Here is a 24,038-nt window from a genome sequence, read left to right as displayed (position 1 = left end):
GCTCCGCTACACCGGAGAAACCAAGCGGAGTCTTGGTCACAACTTTGCAGATCACCCATGTTCGGTTCGCACTAAACACTCCCCCTCCCATTGCTCGCCCCATCCCCCTTTTATGAAGAAGGGTCGAGGCCCGAAACACCAGCTTTTGTGCCCCTGAGATGCTGCTTGTCCGGCTGTGTCCATCCAGCTCCACAGCTTGTTATCTCACACTCTCCAGCATCCGCAGCTCCCATTGTCTCCCCCTGATTGGTGGAAGAATAACCCCGCCCACCCGCCGCACGAATGACGTGACCAAAAACAAAGCCCAGCGGGTCTCGCAGCTTCTGTGACGGAGTAAATACAGCTGACGTTTCGGGTCCGGGGATTCTCGCTGAGAAATGGGCCCCGCCCTTGTCCTCTGATTGGTTGGAGGAGAAGCATTTCCGGTGCCTTTTCTGTCCCGCCTCTTGCTTGCTATTGGTCGTTAGATGTCAACCGGCATCTTCAGCTATGGAGCATGCGCACAGCTCATTATGACTGTGAGCATGCGCACTGGGAGAGATATCCCGAATGCAATGGTCCTCCCTGAGAGCCACAAGCGGTGAGGACAGGTTAAAGGGGAGGGCAGCTTCGGTGCTGTATTCCAGCAAGAGGGCTGCAGGGTTGCTCAGTTTAGGTCTCAGGTCCCAAACAGGGGTCTTCTGGTGCTGCGTGTAGGTTGCAGAGAGCCTCAGGCTTCTTCCCTGAAACAGGCCGAGACTGTCCTGTGAGAGGGAACGTCCTGTCAGCTTTTACCCTGTCAAGCCACTTCAGAATGTGATTACAGCAATGAGAGGTGTTCTCTTTAGAGCAGAACTCAAATGTGTACTCATTGGTTAGAGGTCTTTCCACTGTGTCCTGTGTTAGCACCCGCGCTGAGTTTTTTAAAAATCATTTTGGTTTGAATCTGAGAGTTGAACGGTGACGTCTGGTCTGTGAGCAGTAGTTGTGCTAAAAATACAATACAAAATCAATTATTGGTTTCTGAGGCCAGGCCTGGAAGTTAATTGGAGGTTGTTTATTATTCAAAAACTGTGTAGACTCTTTTGGCCATCAATAAGATTAGCATCTGAGAACTGGTGCCAGCAAGTTTGGGAGGGAATGTGGTCAAACAGAATGACTTTAAAACTGGGCCAAATGCGCATCTTTGACACTGAGCCTCTGTCACAGCAGCTGGCTGCTGGTCTGACCGAGGCTCAGAGAAAGACCACAGAGTGGAGGGAGAGAGCTGAGCAGGGTGGGGCCCTGTGGTTTGGATATTGGGGTTATTCTTCACCCATCACCCCACCACAAAATCCAGCCAGTTGTTTATCTCATTGTTCCCTTCCCCAAATTTGCCCCCTTTGTACCTGCAGCCCCTATCCCACCCCTTGCTTCCCCCAGTATCAGCAAACTTCCAAAGATATTTCTGACATACTCTCTTACTTTTCTCAGAACATTCAACAACTTGAAAACTGGATGAAAATGAGAGACAGAGCAGCCACTGCAGAAGCTTCCAAAATCACTCTGCACGTTCTTGAACTGCTGCAATCTGCGTAGTGAAGTAGCTCCCATGTTGCAATTTGGTAAGGAGTTACAGGATTTTCATCCAGTGGTGATAAGGTTGTGCTGTTTTTTTGTATCAATTATCGTCATTTTGTTCTTATGTTCCACCCTTCAACAGAATGGAAACATAGAAAATAGGAACAGGTGCAGGCCATTGTAGCTTTCGATCCTTCTCCGCTAGTCACTTTGATCATGACTGATCATTCTACTCAGCCTCTTCCCGCTTGAGAGCCAGACCCTTTGATTCCTTAAGCCCCGACAACTATACATATTATCTTCTTCTTGGAAGCATCCAGTGTTCGGCCTTAACTGCTTTCTGTGGCAGCAAATTTCACAGGGTCACCAGTCTCTGTATTTTTTTTTTGATTTCCTCATTTCAATCCTTTACAGCCTAGCCCATGCCCCTAATCTCTGACTCCCTGGTCATTGACAACATCCTTCCTGTATTTACCTAGAATTTTATTGGTTTCTGTGAAATCTTTCCTCATTCTTCTAAACTCCAGTGAATTTCATCCTAACCAATCCATCCTATTCTTATATGGAAGTCTTGCCATCCCAGGAATCTGTCTAATCAACTGCTGTGAACAGCCTCCAGAGCCAGAAGTTCCTTCCTCAGATAAAATTTAGAAATTTACACATACCATTCCAGGTGTGGTCTCACTAAGATCCTGTACAATTTCAGCAAGACATCCCTGCTCCTGTACTCAAATGCTGTCACTCTGCAGGTCAAAATACCATTTGCCTTCTTCACCCCCTGCTCCACCTGCATGCTTCCTGTCAGTGACTTGTGTTTTCCTAGTTTTGTAATCCAACTTGATAATCTCGAACTGAGACACATTTCTCATTTAAATGACTAATTGATTGTATAAATACCTGGGATCCACCATGGACCACAGTACCACACTGGTCACTGGTCGGCATACAAGAAGTGACTGTTACCTTGTGCCAAACAGTTCTGTATCCCTGTGAATACCCAATCTCTCATGCTTTAAATGTACGTGCTAATCTCTTCTGTGGGACCTTTGAATTCCTTCGCAAAGCCGACATAAGCCACATCCACTGCCTTTTCAACTCTAAATGTTGCATTCTTGAAACATTCCGGCAGTTTTGTCCAACATGATTTCCCTTTCGTAAATCCATACTGACTCTAATTCTGTCACTGTTTTCCAGTGTTATTCTAAGGTTCATAGTTCTCAGGCTTCTCCCACATCCCTTCTAAAACAAAGAGATAATATCAGCCTCTCTCCAGTCATCTCACACCCACCCATATTTATAGATGATACGAATATTTCTGCAATTTCCTCCCTTACTTCCCACAACATCCTCAGATACACTAGATCAGGTACTGGAGATTTGTCAACCTTTATATTTTCTGAGACATTTAGCACTTCGTCTCCTGTAATGTGAACTATTTTCAAAATATCAAAAATTATTTGAGTTCTCTAGCCTCCTTCATTACAACTTGTCCATGCCGACCAGGCTTCCCAAACTGAACGAGTCCCACTTGCTTGAGTTGGGTCCATATCCCTCTAAACCTTTCCTATTCATGTACCTGTCCAAATGTCTTTTAAATATTGGAAGTGTACCTGCATCTACCACTTCCTTTGGCAGTTCATTCCACATAGAAACAACCTTCTGTTTGAAACAGCTTCCCCTGGTTTCCCTTCAAATCTTTCTCCTCTCCTGTTTAAAAAATACCTTCTAGTTTTGGACTCCCCGATCCAATGGAGAAGACCCTTGCTGTTCACATTATACCCCTCACGATTTTATAAACCTCTCGAAAGCCACTGCTCAACCTCCTATTTTCCAGTGAAGTCCCAGTCTCTCCTCATAACTCATACCCTCCAGTACTGGTAACCTGTAGACTGTAAGTGCAGCATGAAGCCACCCAGAGTAGAAAGCTAATCCAGCCACGAGAAGCATCACCTAACCTCCACCTCTTTGGCCCTTCGTCAAATAGTCTGGCAATAAGAACTGCCCAGATTCTGACATGAACAGGGAACGTTTCAGTTTGCTTTCTGCAGCCCCCCAGTCTTGAAATTCCCCTCGCAAATGAAAAGGGATCTTCCAGTCACCTTAGGTGTACTCTTCATGATTTTATAAACATATAAATCACCCCTCCATTCTTAGACTGCAGTGGAAAAATGCCTCAACCAATCAAGCCTCTCGTTATGATTCTCAACCTCCATTCCTGGCAACTTCCTGCTAAATCTTTGCTGAATCCTCCCCGGGTTGATGATATCCTTCGAAGAACAGGAGATCTGAAGTGGACACACTACTCCAGAAGAGGCCTCACTGATGTTCTGCACAAGTTCAACATAACGTCCCAACTCCTATACTCAAAAGGTCTGAGCAGTGAAGGCAAGCAGGCTAAACACCGACTTCACCACCCTTTCTACATGTGATGCCAACCTCACAGAATTAAGGGCCTGAACCCTGAGGTCTCTCTGTTCGACAACACTAACCCCAAGGCCCTACGTTTAATTGTACAAGTCCTGATCTTGTTTGTTTTACCAAAATGAAATACCTTGCCTTTATCCAAATTAAACACAACCTCCCATTCCTCAGCCTCTTAACCCTATAAATCAAGATCTCTTTGTAAACTTGGACAGCCTACTTCGCTGTCCACTATCCTGCCTATTTTGGTGTCATCTGCAAACTTACTGACCATGTCTCCACTATTCTCATCTAAATCGCTTTTTTTTATATAAAGTCAAACAAAATTGGAGTGAACACTGACCCCTGTGGAACACTTCTGGTAACAGGCCTCCGGTCTGACAAACAACCCTCTACCACCAGTCCCTGTGCCCTGTCACTAAGCCATATTTGTATCCAGTTGACAAGCTCCCCCGAATCCCATACGATCTAACTTTACTGATTAGTCCACCTTGTTGAACCTTGTCAAAAACTTTACTCTTGTCAAAATAAACTACGTCCACCGTTCTGCCGTCAATAATTTTCTTTGCTACTTCTCCAAAAAACTCAATCAACTAATCATTCCTTGACTCTCCAAATGCATAAATCCTACATTTGACAATTACCTTCAACTACATGCCCAAAACCGAAGTCAGACTCAGGTCTACAGCTCCCAGGCTTCTCCTGATATTCCTTAAACAAAGGCACAATTTTAGCCACTCTCCAGTCATCTGGCACCTCACTCGTAATTATAGATGATACAAATATTTCTGCAACGTGGCCCCATGTTTTCTCTTTAACTTCCCACAACATGGTTTGATGCACTAGAGCAGGACCTGGAGGTTTAAAGTCAGAGTGTAATACAGCATGGAAACAGGCCCTTCGGCCCAAACTGGTCTGTGCTGACTATGGTGCCCACTCAGCAATTTCTAACTGCCTGCATTTGGTCCATATCCCCCTCTAAACACTTCCATCCATGTACCTGCCAAAATGTGTTTTAAACGTTGCTATTGTACCTGTCTCAACGACTTCCTCTGGCAGCCCATTCCAAATATGCACCACTGTCTGTGTGAAGAAGTTGCCCCTCACGTCCTCCTTAAATCTGCCCCCTCTCACCTTAAATCTGTACACTCTAGTTTTCCATTCCCCATCCCTGGGAAAAAGACTACGTGCATTCATTCTATCTATGCCATTCATGATTTTATTCACCTCAATAAGTTCAGCCCTCATTCTCCTCCATTGCAAGGAATAAAGTCCAATCCTGGCCAACCTCTCCTCAGAACTCACCTACTATTCCTAGCAACATCCTTGTAACTCCTCTTTGCACATTTTCCAGTTTAACTTTGCCTTTCCTGTAACAGGGTGACCAAAACTGTACACCACACTGCAAGTGTGGCCTCACCAATGACCTGCACATCTTTAACACAACATCCAAACTCTTATATGCAATGCATCGACTGAAGAAGGCCAGCATGCTAAATGCTTTCTGAACCACCCTGTCTACCTGTGATGCTGCTTTGAACCAACTGTGCACTTGTGTTTCTCGGTCTCTCTGTTTCACAATATTCCTCAGAACTTCACCATTTACTGTATAACTCCTACCTTGGCTGAACTTTCCAAAGGCCAACACCTCACACTTAGCTGCGTTGAATTTCATTTGGCAATCCTCAGCCCACTTCCACATCTGATCACAATCCCCCTGTAATTTTTGATACCTCAGCGATACCTCTTAAATTTGCAGGTGATACAAAATTACTAATCATGGCATATACATTCATATCCAGATCATTTATGTAAGGGACAAATAGCAAAGATCCCAGCATCGACCCCCGTGGCACACCATTAGCCACAGGCCTCCAGTCCGAGAACCAACATTCAGCCATCATGCTATGCTTTCTACCATCGACCCAATTTCGAATCCCATGAGCTAGCTCTCCCTGGATCCCACACAACCGAACCTTCATGACTAGGCTGCCATAACGTACCTTGTTGAAGGCCTTACTAAAGTCCATATAGACAGCATTCGCTGCCCTAACCTCATCAGTCCTCTTGCTTAACTCCTCAAAAAACTTGAATAGATTTGTCAGACATGATTCCTGTGCATAAATCCATGCTGACTATCCCTCATCAGATCTTGAATATCCCAGCTTTGGTTGATTGACTCCCTGAATATCATCTCCAATACCTTGTCTACCACTGGTTCACTGGCCTGTAGTTCCCTGGCTGGTCTTTGCTACCTTTCTTAACCAATGGGACAACATTAGCCACCCTCCAGTCTTCTGGAATTTAAGTCGTGAGAAAAGATGAAGGGAAAAATCTCTGCAAGGGTCTCTGCAATTTCTTTCCCAGCCTCCCACAGTGTCTAAAGATGGACTTCATCAGATCCAGTGGAATAATCAACCTTAATGTGCTTTAAGGCTGCAAACGCCACCTCGATGGTCCAAAACATACCCACTTGCTTCCCTTGTTTCCTTAGCATCCATGATTCTCTGCTTAGTAAATACTGAGGAGAAATATTCATTGAAAATCTCCCCCATCTCCATGAACAGTTTTCAAACCAAAATATTTCCACCCCTGACTTGTCCCCCGTCAATTTCTTTCTCAACAGTGAAAACTGATGAAATATATTCCTTTCAAATCTCTCTCCTCTCCTGATGCTCAACACAGAGTTAATCTCTTTCATCTTTATGGAGCCCTGCTTGCTCTTTCGGTGCTCACTTGCTTTTAATGCACTTGTAGAAACTCTTTGAATTATTCTTAAGCTTATCAACCAAGGCAGTTTCATGTTTCCTTTTTGCCATCCTGATCTCCTGTTTAAGAATACCCCTAACACTGTTTACACTTTCAAGAGATTCATTTGAGCCAAGTTTTTTTTATATATCTACTAATTCATATATTTTTTTATTCTTGACTAAAACCCGAGTATCTTTTTTCACCATTGTTCTCTAATCCAACCAACCTTACCTTTCACTCTTTCAGAGACATAATGACTCTGAATTGTCACCTTTTTGAAAGCCCTCCCCGCACTTATCAGACATCCTTATACCTGCCGTCTACTCATGTCAACTTTTGAAAGTTATAAAAACAGAAGCTGCTGGAAAAGCTTAGCAGGTCTGGCAGCATCTGTGACGGACAAATCAGAGTTAATGTTGCGGGTCTGTTAATCCTTCTTCAGAAGTGTTGAAAGTTCTTTTCTTATAGCATTAAAATTTGCCTTACTCCAATTAAAGCTTTTACTTTTTCTGGAAGGCATATCCTGTTCCAAAATTGTTTTAAAACTGATAGTAATTCTGTCACAAGACTCAAAGTTTCCCTGTACTGTCACTTCAGTCACTTGCTATGCCTTATTTTTTTTCCCATAGGAACATCGATTTATTGATAAAGAAAAATTTCTTGATCGCATTTCAGAAAATACTCCCCATCTAAACCTTTAACACAATGGCAGTCCCAGTAAATGTTTGGAAACTGAAAATCACCAACTATTATAACCTTGTTATTCTTACACATATCTGAGATCCCTCTGCATATTTGTTCCTCAGTTTCCCTCTGACTATTCGGACACCTATGGTACAATCCAATTAGATGATTGTTCCTTTCTTATTTCTTATTTCTAATTTCAACATATGTTTTCATGGGATGATTTTTCAGAAACATCTCTTCTAGTGATAGCAGCAATGTTTTCCTTATTTTTAAAAAAAATCCCTGCGATTGGCCCATATTTGCTCCAAACCATTCAAATTCATGTCCTTATCTGAATGTTTTTCAAACATCGTTACTACCCACATCCATCACTTCCTCTGGCAGTTCATTCCACACACTGAGCACTCTATATAAAACAAAAAAATGCCCGTCATGTCTTTTTTAAAATCTTTCTCCTGTCATTTTAAAAATATGCCCCTGGTTTTGAAATCCCCAACCTGAGGGAAACGACCTTTGCTATTCTTTATCTGTGTCTCTCATTATTTTTTTTAAACCTACATAAGGTCATCCCTCAACCTCTTACCTTCCCGTGAAAGAAGTTCCCGCCAATCTAGCGTATGTTTATAACTCAACGCCTTCATTCCTGGCAATATCCTGGTAAGTGTTTTTCCAAACCCAATCCAGTTTAACAATATTCTTCCCACAACAGGATAACCAGAGCAGCACGCAGTCCTCCAGAAGAGGACTCGCCAACATCACTTCCCAACTCCTGTACTCAAAGGACTGAGCAATGAAGACAAGTGTACTAAATGCCTTCCTCACCACCCTGTCTACCTGTGATGCAAATTTCAAAGAAAGATGTACCTGAAACCCGAGGTTTTTTTTTTCTGATTTGCAACACTACCCAGAGCCCAACCGTTAATTGTGCAAGTCCTGCCCTTGTGAAGTATTGCGTTGTGGTAAAACAAACATTTATCCAAATAAAATTCAATCTGCCATTCCTCAGCCCATTGCCCCAATTGATTAAGATCTCTCTGAAATCCAGAAAACCACGAGGCCATCTCCCTTGTTATGACAACAAATAATCATCAATGAAAAGATGTTCTGCTTCATTTGTACAAGGAAGGTGTCAAACCAAATCTCGAATACTGTCTGCAGGTTTTGGTCTTCCGTTCGTTTATTCAAAGTGGCTCAGAGGAGGTTTACAAGATTGAAACCTGGAATCAGTGGGTTGTCTGAGGAAGATGGATTGGGCAGGAAAGAAGGAAAAGGATTTGTCAGGAGCTGCTGATTAAAACAGGAAACTGATGTGAGCCAGGATATAGGGTGTATTGAAGTAGAGTCTGTTTGGGTTCAGCTGAGAAACACCAATGGGCAGAAAATGACCTTAGTGCTGCATATGGACCCCAAGCTGCAGTAATATTGGGGAAGGCATTAGGGTGGAATTGAGAGATACAAGGCATAAAGTTATGGCTTTAATTACAGGTGACTGCAACCTACTTATCAATTGCCCAAATCACACTGTAGCAGTACAGTGCAGGAGGGATCCTTATTGTCTATATGGTACAATTTTATGAATCAACATGTTGAAGAATCAGATGGGTATTGTATGATGAGGATGGAATAATTGACAATTCAGTTGAGTATGGGCCCTTAAGGATGGATGAGTGACCACAATAGGATAGAATTCTTCACAAAGCTGGAGAGTGATCATGGGATGTGCGGGAGTGGAATGTCTTATCGTGGGAGCAGATGCGACGGAGGCGGAGGAATTGGGAATAGGGGTTGGAATTTTTTGCAGGAGGGTGGGTGGGGGGGTGGTGTATTCTAGGTAGCTGTGGGGGTCAGTGTGCTTGAAATGGACATCAGTTACAAGCTGGTTGCCTGAGATGGCGACTGAGAGGTCCAGGAAGGTGAGGGATGTGCTGGAGATGGCCCAGGTGAACTGAAGGTTAGGGTGGAAGGTGTTGGTGAAGTGGATGAACTGTTCGAGCCCTCTGGGGAGCAAGACGCGGCGCTGATACAGTCATCAATGTACCGGAGGAAGAGGTGGGGTTTGGGGCCTGTGTCGGTGTGGAAGAGCGACTGTTCCACGTAACCTACAAAGAGGCAGGCATAGCTGTGGACCATGCGGGTGCCCATGGCCACCCCCTTAGTCTGTAGGAAGTGGGAGGAGTCAAAAGAGAAGTTGTTGAGGGTGAGGACGAGTTCAGCTAGGCAGGTGAGAGTGTTGGTGGAGGGGGACTGGTCGGGCCTGCGGGACAGGAAGAAGCGGAGGGCCTTGAGGCCATCTGCATGCGGAATGCAGGTGTATAGGGACTGGACGTCCGTGGTGAATATGAGCTGTTGGGGGTCAGGGAATTGGAATTCCTGGAGGAGGTGGAGGGCGTTGGTGGTTTCACGGACGTAGGTGGGGAGTTCCTGGACCAAAGGGGAGAAAATGGAGTCCAGATAGGTGGAGATGAGTTCGGTGAGGCAGGAGCAGGCTGAGACGATGGGTCGACCAGGACAGGCAGGTTTGTGGATTTTGGGAAGGAGATAGAAACGGGCCGTGCTTTCCCTGAAGGATAGCCGTGAGCCAGATGATTTTTTTTTCCTGACGATTGACAACGGTTTCATGATCATCATTAAACTCTTCGTTGAAGATTGGTAGTGAAAGACTGGTCACGAAGAATATGGGCTCTCCTTACAAGCAGAAACAATGAATTTATAATGGGGTGCAAAGTGATGGCAGACCAATTAAATATAACTGAGGTTTTCAAGAAGGAGGATACAAATAATGTCCCAAAATTAAGGGGATCTCAGGGTCTAATAGGAAGGTGGAATCAGTATTAGTAGGAAAATGATATTGGAAAAACTAATGGGATAACAGGCAGATAAATCTCCAGAGACTGATAACCTTCATCTCAAAGTACCTTAGGAAGTGGCTGTAGAAATAATAGATGCACAAGTGGTTATCCTCCAAATTCTATACACCGTCAGTTTTTTATGGATTGGAGGATTGCTAATGTAACCCCAGTATGTAAGAAGGTAGTCAGAAAGAAAACAGGGAATTTGCATAAAATTGTTGGTTGGAAAAATATGTTAGGGTCAGCTGTAAAAGATGGAATAACAGAGTCCTTGGAAGATAGTGTCAAGGGCAGACAGAGCCAGAAGAGCCTTTTTCCGTGCTGTAGACTGTGTTGGGCGTGAATTCCCTCCACGCCACTCACCATCCTGACTTGGAAATGTATTGCTACACCTTCAGTACTGCTGGTTCAAAATCCTGAATTCTCTGCCTAACAGCATTATGTGTCCACCTACCACTCATGGGCTACTGTGGTTTATGCAGGCAGATCACTGCCACCTTCTCCATGACAACTAAACTCAGCCAGCAATGCCCACAGGGTGTTTTTTTTTAATTATTAAGGCCAAGTGGGAATGTGGAATCGAAGCGTAAATAGATCAGCTTTGACCTTCTTGAGGCTCGAGGGACAGAATGGACAACTCTGATTCCTAATTTGTGTGTTCTCTACTCCGATTTAAAATGCATCATCCCACTAGGAATGATGTTTTCCCTGTAAGTTAGAAGGATGACGGCTGATGTGATTAAATTTTTTCCAATGTTAATTGAAGCTGTTTGGGGTGTAGAGAGGAACTAATCCACTGGGTGAGTGAAGTGGGAATACAAACCCTGAACCCCCTCACCCACAGTAATCAGACAAGACTCGAGTTTCTTTGTCTTGCGGTTTATTCAAACAAAGGAATGAGGAACAAGTGTAGGCCACTCGGCCCCTCGACCCTGCTCTGCGACTCTATAAAATCACTGCTGATCTAATTTCAACCTCAGCTCTATGTGCCTGCATATCTCAGAATATCTTTCATCGTCTTGGTCAGCAAGAATCTGCATCCACTGCCTTTTGACGAAGGGAGTCACAAAGGTTCTCAGCCCTCTGAGAGAAAAGAAATGTTCCTCACTATTTCAAATGGACTCACCCTTACCTTTAAACAATGACCCTCAGTTCTAGATCCTTCCAGAAGAGGGACCACGTTTTCACCATGCATCTGGTCAGGTCCCCTCAGGAACTTTCATGTTCCAATTTAGTCTCCTCTTTCTTTTCTCACCTCCAGAGGACACAGGCGAGCCTGTCTCGATTTTCCTCTAGATTTTCTTTTAAGGCAATCCACTCATTCCAGGTATTAGTCCACTGAATTTGCCCCGAAATGTTTCATAACCTTCTTTAAGTTGGGTGACCAGAACTGAACACAAGTACTCAAAATGCAAATCTCACCAGTGCAAAAGGGGAATTAATTATCGAAAGGAGGACCATGAATTCCGACTTGCTTACAGGAATGCATTTTCAGCAAGCCTCGGTCATTTACACGTATCCAGTTACAGAGTGACACAGGTTATGGTCAGATAGGTGTACGGTTTGTATTGTTACACCGACAGCATTGTTGTGGTCTCACTGAAACCTCCCACTCTGGCTCTGCACAAATAATGATTGGCTCTGCAGCCAGTTCCCACAGCCTGATTTGTCCTGTATTTTTCATCTTCTGTCCTTTCAAAGATATCAAATGATCCAAGTGGAATAGCTCAACAAGACTGACAACATCGTGAAGGAAAAAAAAACAGAATTTCTGTTTCGTGTCTGGTGACCCTTACTCTCAACTTGAGAAAGGGTCACCAGACCTGAAACATTCACTCTGTTTTTTTTCATTCACAGATGTTGTCAGTCCTGCTGAGCTTTTCCAGCAACTTTTATTTTCATTCCTGACTTGCAACACCCCGCAGTTTCTTGTGAGCCAGGTGACAATCCGGCAGCTTTCATTCTACTTTTACTGTATTAAATTTATTTTCCAGGAAATTTGAAAGGGAACATTTACTGACAGGCAGCTCAACTCAAACACGGGATCAAAAACTGCCAGGGACACGTAATTCTCAGGAGCTTTGAACATGGAAGGAACAAGCATCGTTTACAGTGAAGAGAAACCATACATGTGGTCTGTGTGGACAAGCCTTCAGTCAGTTGTCTGGCCTGTCAGTACGTAAATGCAGTCAAAACAGGGTGACAACAATGACATCAAGCAGCACTTGCTTTGTAATATCATAGTGATGGATCTCAGTTTGAGTTAAGCAAGGGCCACTCATCTCCTCTCCTCCCTACATTCTTGGTGCAAACATGGACCAAACAGCTGAATTCCAAATGTGAGAGTGACTATCCACTATCTTAAGGCTCCATTTGACAGAGCATTGTATTAAGGAATCATGACAAAGTTAAGTTCAATAGGAACCAGAGAATATTATTCTTCCATGGATAGCTGGTTTTTAAAAAAACATTGTGTCTTCAGACCTCACTGGATTGAAACAAGGTGAGTTTATTCAAACTTGTACCACATACACGCGGAAGAGGTCTATCAGCCGAGCTCGGAGACACTTCCATTTACAGCTACTCAGAAACAGCATATTAAGGCATTTTCACGTCAGAAGGGTTGCATGTAACATTGATATAAAATAAATGTATATGTAAGTTCTTACAACAAAACAGGATGCTGTTCAGTTTCTGACAAAGTTCTGAGTCCTCTAATTTCAACAGGACTGCCACTTCCATACTATCTTCAGAGCTTCTCTACCCCACTATCAGCTCACAGCTGGGCGAGTAATATTTACATGACTGTTATACAGATAGTTTCAGAGCCCTAAGTAACTGTTGATGTTTCGCTGTTATGGACCTTCAGTTAAACTGTCTGAGGCATGTGAATGTGAAAACATCCCATTCATTTATATACTTCTATAAATTAAAATCTTTTGTCTGCATTTGATTCCTGCACAGAGACTTTAATTTATAGAAGTAAACTCTTATCCACCTACACATTGATATGCAGGCACTACCTTGAAGCTTCCTGCCCAGTTAGGAATTCAGTGTAAAGCTTTTGTAACTCCTTTTCTTCTCACACATCGGTCTGCAGACACTGTCTTAAGATTCCTGACTGAATTAAAATCCGAATCAAACTGTTTCAATAGGGTTAGCTGGGGAAGTTTTGTAAAGGTGTGAAACCTCTGAAGCATGTAACTTCTATCGCTGACAAAGGGACCAGGGCACTGACTTTGTTCTAGTCAGACACACTGGCAACTTGAAATCAGAATCTGTCCCGGCCAACAATTCGAAATCGCCTCCTGCCATTAGCAGCTGCTTCACTAGCAATCGATACTATATCCTGGTCTTTTATATTGTTGATGGAATAACTGTTTGGTATCCTGTTTTTGTCTGTTGTAGTAATTGTTTTATGTATCATGTCACTGTAAGTTGTGAAATCGTTTTATGTATCATGTCTTTTGTAAACTATAAAAAGCGGGGACTGTCCACTGCTCGGGGAGAATTACTTGAGACTGTGCACTCTGTGCTGGGTTGAGTACAGTAATTCTCCACAGCTTGCACTTAGCTGGTTATAAAAGGATTTGTGTTTTTCTAAACAGGCCAGTGTCTTGTTATTGCAGTAAGTCCATGAGGGTCTCCGAAAACGAACTTGACAACATCACAGCTCCGGAACTCAATCCCTCTACCAATAAAACCTAACACACCGTAAGCCGCCTTGACAGCACTATCAACCTGGGTGGCAACTTTCAGGGGTCTATGTAGATGGACACCAAGATCCCTCTGCACATCCACACTACCAATATTTGTTTTCCAATGACCCAGTCTTCTGCCTTCCTATTATTCCTCCCAAAGTGAATCACCTCAAGAGTTTTGAGAAGATTTGTAGCTCAGGTTGAGGTTCTGGATGTGAGTTTGCTCGCTGAGCTGGAAGGTTTGTTTTCAGACATTTCGTCACCATTCTAGGTAACATCATCACTGATGATGTTACCTAGAATGGTGACGAAACGTCTGAAAATGAATCACCTCGCATTTATCCGTATTAAACTCCATTTGCCAAGTTTCAGCCAAATTCTGCAGTTTATCCAAGTCTCCCTGCAACCTGCAACATTCTTCCACACTGTCCACCACTCCACCGACTTTAGTGTCATCTTACTCACCCATCCACCTATGCTGGCGGCCAAGTCATTTATCAAAATGACAAACAGCAGTGGTCCCAAAACAGATCCTTGAGGCACACCACTAGTGACCTGACTCCAGGCTGAATATGGTTATGGGGAAGTCTGTGCTATGATGGAAGGATAATATAACAGTAAAGTACATGAAAGCGATTGCAGAACATGGTGGTGCTGATGTATCTGTGAGTCCTGGCACATGAATCCTACAATTTTAGTCTGCGCATGTAGCCACTGATTAAGAAAGTATATGGAATGGTGCTGTTTTATGCAAAACCTATCTCTATAATCATTGGATTGTTATACTACACCTGTACTGGGCTTTACTAAGACCACTCCCGATATATTCCGAGCAGTTACAATTCCCGAAACTGAAAACAAAATGCAATTGCTTCAGAAGCTTATCAAATTTATTTCATGTTACCCATTCCTGGAAGGAAAGTCTTGTCGAGCCACAGAGTCATACAGTTCAGGAACAGACCCTTTGGTCCAACCCGTCCATGCTGACCAGAATTTCCAAACTGATGTATTTCCATTTGCTAGCATTAGGCCCATAACCCTCTAAACCCTTCCTATTCATGTATCCATCGTGGTGCTTTTTAAATGTTGTGACTGTACCAGCCTCAACCACTTCCTCTGGCAGCTTATTGCTTACACACAGCACCCTCTGCATGCAACAGTTACCCTTCAGGTCTCTTTAAAATCTCCTCCGTCTTTCAATATCTCTATGCACTCTATTTTTGCACACCCTCACCTGAGAAAAAATGACCTTGGCTGTTCCCTGTATCACGCAATATTCAGAGAAAAATTGCCATCTTTCAGCCCCCCGAAGCAGTCTGTGTACATGTGTGGGATGACAACAGTCAAGCTTATGCTGTTGAAGTGTCGGTAATATTCATGTAACAGTACAAAGTTATACACTGCTCATGTCCACGGTAATAATGGAGCAGTTTTTCCAGCTCTTCAAGCTGGTTTCAAAGGAAGGGGATGAAGCCATTTAGCTCATCAAAACTATTGGGAAATAAGGGGCACAGCCCATTCACTCTCTCCTGCCTATTACACATGAAGGCAAGGAGTCTCGACAGCACATCGAGCTGTTAAACAGGTACCGGGGTCATCCGATCAGGTCCTTGAACCTTGTCCCTGGGACCAGGAGCCGGCCATTCCGACCCTCAAGCCACATAAACAGAAACAGAAGGATGTCATTGATGCTCCAGCATGACAAACCAATGAAGCAGAGAATGCACAGACTGCTCCATGTGGTTTCTCCTGGTGCCATTGCTCATGGTACACACATGTGACTTTAACGTCAGAACAAAAACAAAGTCACTGGAAAAACTCAGCAGCTCTGGCAGGATCTGTGAAGGAGAAAACAGAGTTAATGTTTCGAGTCCGGTGACTCTCTCTCAGAACGGTTACTTTAATGTCACTTGCTGATGGTTAGGAGGGACAGTGGATGATAACGGAATAGTGTAGGTTAGATGGGCTTCGGTTTGTTTTCACAGGACGGTGCAACATCGAGGGCTGAAGGTTCTGTACTGCACTGTAATGTTCTATGAATCATATCAGATCGCATGGATCAGTTACAGCAGTAGCTGGAGGCAAAGAGGAATTTACAGGAGCGAGGGAATGTGATGAATATCTGTTCCGGGGGTGGAAATACTGCAGATGCAGTGAGGTTGATGGGTTACTTGTAGGAAATGTAGGATGGGTTGACAGGCAATGCAGGAGTCTCCTGTAGCCATCTCAATCTCAAACGATTATGCTGTTTTGGGGAATTCGGGCGTGACAGACTCTCGGAGGCATATAGCACTCAGAGCCAAGTTTCTGGTAGCCATACTGTCTCTACTGTAATGAGGATTACATCAGGTTCCAAGTGATTGATTTCAGGGAACTGTCAAGGCAGAAACACAGGCAGACGTTTCTGCAGCCAACAGCAAGACAGCAGGATAGTGTGTTGCCTACAGAGTGCGAGGGTTAAGGATGTCTTGGACAGGGTAAATAATATTCTCAATGGCTCGACAGACGAACAGGAGATTGTTGTACACTTTGGAACTAACAACATAGGACGAGAAAATGGATGAGATTTTGAGGGTAGCACATGGGAAATTAGGGAAGGATGTATGAAAGTTGGTTGCTGAGTACAGTAATACCTGGATTACTTCTGGTGACACGAACTCGTGAGGTTTGGAATAGAGAAGATCGAGCAGATGGACTCGGGGCTGAGGAGCTGATATGGGGGAAAGGATACACATTTCTGGATATTTGGAATCTCTTCCGGGTTGAAGTGAACTTTACAAAGAGGATGGATTGCAGTTGAATGGGAAGTGGCCTAATATTCTGGCATTGAGAATTGTTCTAGCCATCCAGGAGGATTTAAACTGGTAAGATGGTGAGGGTGGGATGCAGGGTTGGTGCAGATGGATATGCTGGAGGGATCAAGTGACATTGTGAGAAAAGGGAGCAGTCTGAGTCTGTTGCAGTAGTTTTTTTTTTAAAAAAGCAAGTCAAGTAGGCAAAGCAGGCTGGAGCAAAGCAGAGAATGAGGTAGGTATGATAAGTTAAACTGCATTTATATCAATGCACGTGGCCTGATAGTATTGCAGCTTAACTCGGCATGGTTAGTGACTTGAGACTGGGATAACATAGCTATCAGAAATGTGGCTCCTGGATGGACAGTCATGGCAGCTTAACGTTCAAGCAGATAGCTGCTGTCAGACAGGTCGAAAACGTTGCAAAGGAGGTGGGGAAGAAGGGCGATGACATTTTTGATTTGGGATAACATTCTGGCTGTACTTAGGGAGGATATTCCTATGAGTATGATCAATGAAGTTATTTGGGTGCAATTGAGAAATAAGAAAGAGTTGACCACATTGTAGGAATTGTACTCCCCACCACAAAAATAAACAGTCAGTAGTTCAACTGAGAAGCAAATTTGTTAGGATATGATAGTTATGTGTTAAAATAATAAGGTGGCCACGGTAGGGGATTTTAACTTTCCAAAAATAGACTGAGCTTGCCATAGTGTGAAAGAATCAGATAGAAGGAGGGTTCTTCTGTGTATGTTCATGAATTTTTTTTGTTCAGCATGTGGATTTACCTCCAAGAGAAGGTTAAAGAATGAATTAGACGTACTCTTGGGGAATAAGGCAGGGAAAGTAACCGAGTTGTCAGTGGGGTAGCACTCTGGGGCAAAGAAAATCCATAATTTTATTCATTTTAAAATAAGTATGAAAAAGAATTGACCTGACCTAAAAGCTAAAGTTCTAAACTTCAGCAAGGTCATTTTGAACGATATTAGCCGTGAACTGTCAAAAGTTGATATGAATGATATTCGCAAGTAAAGGGATGGCTTGCAATGGGAAATCGTCACAAATTTATAACGAAATTCCAGCGACAGTACACTTGGTTAGGATGAAAGGCAAGGCTGATAGGTGTAGGGAATGCTGGATGACTCGAGAAATTGAGTTTCGGATCAAGAAAAAGAAGGAGGCATGTATCAGGTATCGACAGCGGGGATTGCATGCATCCCTACAGGAGACGAAGGAAAGTTGGAGTATACTTAAGAAGGGAATCATGAGGGCAAAAAGTGGTCATGAGAGAGTTTCAGTAAATAGGGTTAAGGAGAAGTCAAAGGATTTATGCAAATACATTTTGGAGAAAAGAGTATATAAGGAGAGAATGGGGCCCCTTAAAAATCAGCAAGGTTGCCTATGTGTGGAACCGCAGGAGATGAGTGAGTTACTAAAATGAACAAATTGTATCTGTGCTTTCTGTTCAAAGCATACGAACCTGAGGGAACTCGGGGAAATAAACAGCAAGAAGTGTCCACGTTACGGAGGTAGTGGTGCTGGCCCCTTAAAATGTATAAAGATGAATAAATCATCAGGATCTGATCAAATATATCCTCGGCATTTATGGGAACCTAGGGAACTGACTTATGGGCACCTTGCTGAGATATTTGTATCATCGATAGCCACCGATGATGTGATGGAAGGCTGAAAGTTGGCTATCATGGTCCCACTATTTAAGGAAGGTGATCAGGGAAAGATAGGGAACTGTAGACTGGTGAGGATGACATCAGTGATGGGCATATTGTTGGAGGGGATTTTCAGGACAGGATTTACATGTATTTGGAAAGGGAAGGGCTGATTGAGGACTGTCAGCATGGCTTTGCGCTGGGAAATTGTGTCTCAATAACTTGATTAAATTTGAAGAAATGATGAGAAGGATTGATGGAGGCAGAGTGTTAGATGTTGTCTATATAGGTTTCAGTCAGGCATTCAACAAGGTTCCACATGGTGGACTGGTTAGCAATGTCACATCACATGGAATACAGGGAGAACGAACAATTTGAATAAAAATTAGCTTAAAGGAAGAAGACAAAGCACAGTGACAGAGTGCTTTTCGAAATGCAAACCTGCGGCCAATGGTGTCCTACAACGACCAGTAATGGGCCATTGTTTTTGTCATTCTACAATGATTTCACTTTTAAAACAGGAGGTATAGTTGGTAAGTTTGCAGATGACACTAAAATTGGTGATGTAATGAACAATGAAGCAAGTTATCTCAGGAAAAAATTGATTTGAATTTCCCACAGTTCCTCATTTTCACTATTCACCATGTTCCCTGCTATTTCTGGAAGAGTTTCTGTTCCTCCCTTCATGGAAACAGAACATCACATTCACTACACCAGGCAGGGCTGGCGTTTGTCATGTTGTGAATATATTGGAGGTCGGCACTCTGGCACATGATGGATAAGTCACCCACTGCTGCAAAGAAAGTTCTAGAATGAGATAACAATGTGAAGAGCTGGATGAAGCGCCCAGACCCGAAACATCAGCTTTCCTGCTTCTCTGGTGCTGTCTGGCCTCCTGTGTTCATCCAGCTCTATACCTAATCTCATATTCCAGTATCAGCAGTTCCTACTATCTCTGAGTAAGTTCTAGAATGAAACCAGTTCACTTGATGCTCTTTGTCAGTACTGCCCTCTCCCTGATGCATACATTGTGTACTCTCCCACTGTTGGAAATGCCTTTCTCTCCTTAGTTTATTTTCCTGGCTGATAAATAGACATATCTCTACACAGTCGCAGTGGCCTGAAATATTAATGAGTCTGCTCTTCATAGAAGCAGTGGACAATGTAATTGCACAATTTTCTGTATCACAGTCGCGATAGCAGCAACATGTGAACCATCGTCAATTACCTTTAACTGTGACCATTCCACAAGGCAGTTTGGAGCCAAACACATTGTTATGGGTTTGAATTCACACTTAATCCAGACCAGTAAAACGTTAGATTTCTTTATCAGAGGAGATCAGTGGAATGAGATCGGTTTTTTAGTCAAAATGCTGCTGATTTTATGGTTGTTATTACTGAAATTCACTTTCGTTACAATTCTTATCATTAGAATTTAAGTTCTACCACCAACTGTGGTGTGATTTGAAACAATATCTTTAGAGTAATAACCTGTGTCTCTGGAATTACCTGCTGAGTGACTTAATTGATCTGACATGATGTTCCTATCGTTGATTACTTCAGAAACAAGAACAAGGGTGTGATCAAATTAATTGTAACTTGGAAGACAGGTCAGAAATGAGCTGGAACTATCAAGTCTGAATTTTACCACGTCATAGATAATGGTTTATTCAGTAACAGTACAGAGGCAGAGGGGGAGAGTGGGGACATTATGGAGCTGGTGTTGGACAGGTTTGGCGATGGAGACAATAGCGAAACATAAATCAATAAAGGCCCTCAATGATGTGAACAAGTCTTCTTCTCAGATGCCTTTGAAGGATGAGTCTGAAATTCATGAACAATGAAGTGAGGTTTTAGTTAAACTGAAGATAATAGATTCCATCTTTTCCAAATGTCGGCAACAGAAACAACAATAAAGTTGAATATACTTTGTGGAAGTAATGACTGGACAGAGATAGAGAGACTTACCAGGAACACCAACAATAGCGAGAATGGGATAGTAACCAACTTGAATAACCCACAGTACACCAAGTATCCGCTCTGGTAATGTCGACCTATAGTTAGTAAGATAGTAAAGACCCGAGGATAAACTCCTGCCCATTGTTGTAACATTCCAGTCTATTGTTCTCAGATTCTGATCCATTGTTGTAACATCCCAGTCTATTGTTCTCAGATTCTGATCCATTGTTGTAACATCCCAGTCTATTGTTCTCAGATTCTGATCCATTGTTGTAACATTCCAGTCTATTGTTCTCAGATTCTGATCTCTCCGCCCCCTCTCTCTGCAGCTGCTGATCCCTGTTAGTGTGTTTGCTGATGTCTCACTTGTACTGTGGGATAACACACTGAATGGAGCCCCTTAGTAATAGGAGAGGGAAAGCCTCCTGTGACACAGTTCGAATCTGTGGAGACTGACATCAATCACAGTCACCGAACAAACAGTTCCAGATAACGCCTTTCAATACACCTTCAGTGAATCTTCAGTTCACAATTAAAACTGGACTGGATTGCACGTTAACATCGTTGGCTGTAGGTCTTATATACCATTAGCTATTGCTCTAATGACGTCTGTCGTGGGGGAGAATGATGGATGTTTTCATTTTTCAGGCTAAATGGCTCTGCCCTGTTGTCCATGTGCAATGCTGTAACCACCTGCACCAACACCCTCCCCCTCCAAAAAAGAACACAATCAAAATGTTATTACTGTGCTGATTACTCTGACACAACCAACAACAACAAAAAATAATCGCTGGGCATAGTCGGGCTGACCTTGCAGAGTAAGTGTGGTTTTCTCGCTGCTGTCATAAAACAACAATGTATCTTCAACATGCAAAGTTCTTCATTGCAGTTTATGTGCTTTAACACACTAACATTTACATTTCTTGATTCAATTGACCAAAACTAAAATCAAATGCAGCGTGTACAATGACATTGTCATTAAACATCATGGACGAAATAGTCAGGGACAAAATGAATGTGACATTGGTTCAGAGACGAGTGGAATGGTGGCAGTGGCTGTAGTGACTGGAGCGGAAGACAGTAATATCCCAATGTCACCAGTATTTAACTAGCACTTATTCTGACAGACAGAATGAAATGCAAAGCAGAGCAAGTCAATACGTTATACTTGGGAGATGGAGTGCCAAACAACAATATGATCATAGTATGATAACTTTAAATGTGATGTAGGAAATTACGTATTATGTATACACTTTTTAATCATGGGGTATCCCCAGGATATTCAAAATTAAAAGCAGATCAAGATTTCAAAATGTTAGGTGTATCTCGAGATGACAGAATAATAATAGTAGGAATACAGTTCATCCCCAGCCGGTACAGAGATGATGGGCTGAGTGACCACAGCTTTGCTGTAAATATTCTGAGATTTGTATGAAAAGTTTTCAGAGCCTGAGGGGAGATGCTTTCAGTGAAGGGCACGGATTGTGCTGTCATGAGTCATCTATTTCTGTTGTCTCATGAAGTGCAGCCACCTCTAAAATTACTTTTAATCAAAATTGATTTCCAGATATTCATGCATTTAGGATGATATTCGCATTTTTTTGGAACTTAAAAGAAGAAACAGACACTGGGGCATGATGGGTGTAATCGGCAGAATAACGCTAATGGAAACAGGAATGGATGATATTGTCAAAATCCGACCAAGCTGGGCCAGTCCAGAAAAGCAAAATGCTGGAGATTATGGAAATTTGAAACAGAAACAGAAATTGGTGGAGATGAGGCAACATCTGGAGACAGACTTTGAGTTAACATATCTAGTCTGTTATGAACCTGTTCTGAAAAAGTCATATTACAGATGCTGCTGGACTGGATAAGTTACATTCCAGAATTTCTTTTCTTTCTTTTGGACTGTCACAATTTGTCTGATCTGGATCAGAACAATAAAGCTGCCATTTGAGTTGACCTTCAAGTATTTGTGAATGATCATTAAATGAGTCATTGCAAAGTTTCCGCATTAAAGATCCCTAATATTGATGCCATGTCGCATTGAGATAAATTGCCAAGAATGGATTGAACTCAGTGCCACTGATATCGCATGGTCAGTCCTCTGATTGAAAACGATGAGGATCCTTACCACAATGTCATGCCATGCTCCTGATGTTGCTGGGCTTACACTCATTTGGCAAAGTCTTACCTTCCAAGACTTTAGACTCAACTTTGAAACCATAAAGTATCTTGATATTCTTAATAAGACACACTCATCCATGCATTTTAGCAGGCACGAGCAAGGACAATGTTTATTTTTCATCAAGAGCTCTAGAGAACGTAACATGAAGCTGCCTTCCTGAAAGGCTTCCAATCCAAGTGGTGCAGAAGTACACACAGAACTGTTTATAAGGGGTTCCAAGATTGTGCAGGATTGTCTCCAATTTGCATTGATCACGTTTTTACTTCGGGTCCATGATGCCATAATGAGTGAAGTAGCATGGGCGGCATGGGAAGTTACTCTGATCTCACTTCAAATGATATTGGAACACCAGCTGAAACAATAAAGAGTGAAAGTACAGAACACTGTGCTCACTGTCCTCACAAAATTCCGAAGAATTTTCAGTATAGACTTGCAATTCTGTCAGGTGATGTTTGTCCTATTTGTGACGAGGCTATTTGGTGTCTGAAATGTACTGCTTAGGAGGATAGCTGAGGCAGGTAACATGCCAAACTATAAAAAGCATTTGGATCACCTGGTAGTGCAGTCTCAATGAGATTTTTCTCAATTGTCTGATTCTATGTGGTAGCAGCCATGAAAGGCCTGATATATTCCAAAGTACTAGCCAATGGCACTTGTTTGTCTGTTCCATCAACTGTGTTCAGAAAGTTTTTTTCAAAACCGCATCTCTCATATAGTATCAGCACTCACTCAACCTGGGACTGCCCAGCTGTCTCTGAAAACATCCAGCTTTTTTCAAATGGTCAGTGCCAGATTATTCCAGCTGTTAATCACCGTTATTTTAATGAAGCTAATAAAATGGATACAGCTTTCCCTTCATTAGAATAATGTATTTTAGCTGTTATGTTGTCATTCCTCAAAAGAACAATAAACTCCTTGTTCCCAAATGCACATTTTGATGATGTATTTGTTTTCCTGCCAGTTCTTAACCTCCACTCCCTTCCAGTGCTGTTTCCATGATCCGGTTCCATGTTTGTGTCACTCGAATATGCATTGTCAAAGAGACTGTTTCTGTTTGAGCCAGGATTGTGAATGCTCACAAACTAACAGAACATATTGACAGGAGATTAAAACATCAGCAACCCAACTGTACTGAAACCGAGTCCTCAGCACCATTTCATGGTCCTCAGTTACTGCAGTCATCTGTGTCGTTATTCCAAAAGATGTGGGCACCATTCAGGTTTAGCTGATGAATGGCTAACAAGAGTAGTCCTTCAGTGCTGTCTGGCAGGAATTATCTCCAACAGGAGGCAAACCAAAAGCCCTCCCTTGATATTCAATGAAATAATCAACTTCCAGAAACAAATATCCTGCATGTAACTATTCATCAGAAATTCACCAAATCATAGAGTCAGAAAGTTGTGAAGAACGGAAACAGAGGCTTCAGTTTCACCTCGTCCGTGCCAACTACATATTCCAAATAAATCTTCTCCCATTTGCCACCA

General features: G+C 42.7%; 1 long non-coding RNA gene across 2 annotated transcripts; it reads left to right on the top strand.

The window, feature by feature from the left end:
* The first annotated feature begins 470 nt into the window (after positions 1–470).
* On the top strand, positions 471–23,433 carry LOC132209868 (uncharacterized). Of its 2 annotated transcripts, XR_009446000.1 has the most exons (4): positions 471–580; positions 1,453–1,583; positions 12,242–12,750; positions 21,934–23,433. It is a non-coding gene; the product is annotated as an uncharacterized LOC132209868 (long non-coding RNA). The 2 variants fall into 2 exon arrangements; XR_009445999.1 differs by lacking the exon at positions 21,934–23,433 and having other exon boundaries at positions 12,242–13,852.
* The last annotated feature ends 605 nt before the right edge of the window (positions 23,434–24,038 follow it).

This window comes from Stegostoma tigrinum, chromosome 8 (genome assembly GCF_030684315.1).
Source record: "Stegostoma tigrinum isolate sSteTig4 chromosome 8, sSteTig4.hap1, whole genome shotgun sequence".
NCBI classification, from domain to species: Eukaryota; Metazoa; Chordata; class Chondrichthyes; order Orectolobiformes; family Stegostomatidae; genus Stegostoma; species Stegostoma tigrinum.
The sequence above is the reverse complement of the archived record's forward strand: the minus strand, read 5'-3'. Positions and strand labels throughout refer to the sequence as shown.